The sequence below is a fragment of the Austrofundulus limnaeus genome, unplaced genomic scaffold (assembly GCF_001266775.1).
Source record: "Austrofundulus limnaeus strain Quisiro unplaced genomic scaffold, Austrofundulus_limnaeus-1.0 Scaffold409, whole genome shotgun sequence".
NCBI classification, from domain to species: domain Eukaryota; kingdom Metazoa; phylum Chordata; class Actinopteri; order Cyprinodontiformes; family Rivulidae; genus Austrofundulus; species Austrofundulus limnaeus.
The window spans coordinates 70,098-73,672 of record NW_013952811.1 but is presented as its reverse complement, the minus strand read 5'-3'; positions in this window follow the sequence as shown (position 1 = coordinate 73,672).

Here is a 3,575-nt window from a genome sequence, read left to right as displayed (position 1 = left end):
GGGCCATGTTGATTTAACTAATGTATCTTCAGGGAAGACTAATAAAATAGATTTTTGTTTCTTCTGTCTAGTAATTTTAAAATACACTTTCAGGTGGTTTCTTTACTTTCCAACTGTGAAAAACTTACAGCATAGTCATCATGCTGAGTCATGATCAGTATAAGTTCAGAKATGCTCTTAATAATTAGATTTCAATACTTGGTAAAAGATACAACATTTGGAGACACTGGGTCTCATGCAAGAACRGTTCGTACGCACATATTTGTTCTTAAAGGCACAGTGTGTAGGATTTTGTCAATTCTTTTAGTCGAAATTGAGATAATCACTAATGACAATAATAAAAAAAGTCTAATAATTGCAGACAAAGACCTTGTTTTATTATTTTTACTTTATAAAAAGCTGTTTATATCTCCATTGTCATGGGTCGCCCTACTGGCAGCCGCCATCTTGCACCGCCATCTTGTTTACATTTTATGATTTGTTGCAAATATGAAATAGTTTTAGGAAATGCGTTACAAATAAATTCCCTCCTGTCTTATGTAATGGCAGCCTTTTATCATCATAAACATTTTTTTCTTTTTATAAATCCAAGCACATAAATGAGATTCTGTGTTTGTTTGTTTTTTAAATGCAAGGAAGAAAAATGCCTCAAAATGTTTTTGCATAAGACAATAAGAGCCGAGGAATCCAATCAGGAAATGTTTATATTTATTTTGTATTAACATTTATAAACCCTTTAAGGCATAAATATTTGAAAAAGAAAAAAAAAAGTACAAAAACGGTCAACTCTATTTTAAATATTTTCTACACTAAAATCTAAAATTAAAGTTACATCTTCTTGGCTTGAAAGTTGATGAGCTGTGATGTGAAGAATACACTAGGTCCAGTGACAAAACAAAACACCCTACAACTATTTCATATTTACAGTATATTCACACCAGGAAAGTCCTTTGGTCCACTTGTTTGGTCCAGACCAAATAGCGGACTTGATTTTGTTTTTTCCTTTGGGGCGGTTTGCATTCACATTGTGCTTTTTGCAAGTGGACTATTATTTATAAACAAAGCCACACAGGTGACTGCTCCCATTGGACAGAGTACAGACGCAGAAATAAAAATGGTGCTGTTTATAACACCGACTAATATAAACAGACAGATTTACAAAGTGAATTATTGTCATCTTAAAATTGCTTTAGTCTTGAAATTAATATAATACCCTTTTCAAAGCCTGAAAAAAAAAGTCCCATAGCACCTGTTTTTAGAATACTGTACATTTCTGCATCAGTGACTAAATGTTTGCATTTGGGTAATTAGGCAATGACTGACACTCCCAACTTACAACTAGAATAGGAAAAATACTTTTGCATTAAAGGAGACATATCATGCTTTTAAATCATTCCTGTTTCTTATTTAAATCCTTCAGTTGGGGTCTACATAAAGTGGAACCTCAATGCTTTGGTCCAAATTCCTCCTTATTGTAACTCCACAAGCCCCTCTTTCACCCCTTTTCTGAGATGTCTCAGATCAACTTACTTTAAGGCTGTCTCTTTAAATCCAAACATGGCTCTTCACCCCCTCCCCACCTCCAGCTTCCATACTGGTCCATCCTAGTTTGATTGAGGGGGTTACAACAATATAGTGGTGCAGACATGTTTTATTTACAATTTAATTAAAGATGTCAAAAAAGAAAGACGTCCATCCAGCCTTACATGTTGGAGCCAGAGTCTGACCCAGAACCAGAGGAAAGATGACCAAACTGTAGTTGGTAAGTCCAGACCTTATTTAGAAGTTTTGTTGAACTTACTAATGATTCAGAAAACAGAGAAACCTGAACAGGTTGACAACTATGTCCCAACGGAACATAAAGATATAATAATATATAAAGTACAAAACAAAATGCTTTAACAGCTAAAAAAGAAGATTTTGGATGTCCCYTTTTAAAGATGAAATGTATTCAGTGAACAAAAAGTATGTCCACTTGCCTTACATGCAACTCCTAAGATTAATATATTTGCTTGAATGACTGAAGTTCAACACCAATGAACTACATAAAGGTTGTTGTTGGCTTCATCAGTGTATATATCAGTGTTGAAATGTTTTCAAATGAAATGCAGCTTCACATTTGACTGCTTTGAARGTTTAAAAAAATGTTGCTATTTTTCAGCAACAACTTACCTTTTGCCCGTGGAGGTGTGCTGTTTACCATTTGACACACTCAGTTGCTTCTTCTGATGTCTGTAACGTGTAACTCGGGGCTCTGAAGGGGAAAACTTTTCAACTCACAGTAAAATTATTCGAGTGGGACCAGGACAAATGAACAAAATGTGTGTTCTATTTTGGGTTGGTGGGCAAACTCTTTGACCAGCATGTTAACACAGCTAATCAATATCCAAAACTACGTTTGGGTAATAATAACATCACCAGTAAAAATGCTTGTAAAATTTCAGTAAGAATATTTTTGTTAATTATTGTTTGYTGTTAGGATTAATGATGTTTTCATTCAGTTTTCAGATTATGTGTATGTTGCCACACGTTTTAAGGAGTGGAACGGTAATGAAAAAAAGGTTGAATGAATATTAAACTGCACTTTTCAAATTTCTAAGTTGTTTTACAGCACAAAGGTTAAATGTGTGGATCCCATATGCTTTTTAATATCACTGGCACATTTGTTATTAAATTCATTCAAGTTTAACAAATGACCTTTTTACCTTTAGTTGGGCATAATATATCATTTTGATTTTACTGAAAGATTAATTGCTTCATCAGACCGTGTTAAATGTGTGGGTTTTTTGATGAAATACTTGAACTACAAGGGAAATTGCTGAAAGCATATCAGAGGGAGAGAAAAAAACGTGATGGGGGAATCCACAGCCTTGACCCAAAGAATAGTTTTCCTGCCTAGTTAGTTTTCACAGCTGTGCTTCCTGCTGTGTATGTTGATGTCCAAGGCTCAAACTTTATAAAATTCACACTGAATGATACCGCACTACAAGATAATCAGATAGAATGTGGATAGTTTGGATAGTTAATACTGTATGTGTTAAGGTCCACAACAACATTTTTAAAATACAGTGGGTTCCCTGTTATGYGCAATAGAAGTATGTGGAGGGTTTTGAKCATGCACAAAAACGTCTGTAGAGAGGTTGTATTGGCTTGCCGTCATAATCGAAGCATATTAAGGTGCTGAATGGAGCATAATGGTAGCAGTGGCCGCCTATCCTGTCATAATGAATGCAACAATACTTTTAAATGCCCTTCACACACACGAGCATACAGCTCAAAAAGTTGATTTGCAGAGGAAAGGCTTTAGCTGCTCGACCTCTCATGGCCCAGCTAAGCAAGTAATTTGATGGCATCAATCAACTCACTCACTCTTTGGTAAGCTAGCAACAACCTGTTGAGCAACATGTGCTGTATAAGCAGAGTTGTAAAGTAACTAAGTACAAATACTTCTTCACTGCACTTAAGTAGAATTTTTGGATGTCTGTATTTTACTTGAGTAATAATTTTTCAGCCTACTTTTTACTTCTACTTCTTACATTTTCACACAATTATCTGTACTTTCTACTCCTTATATT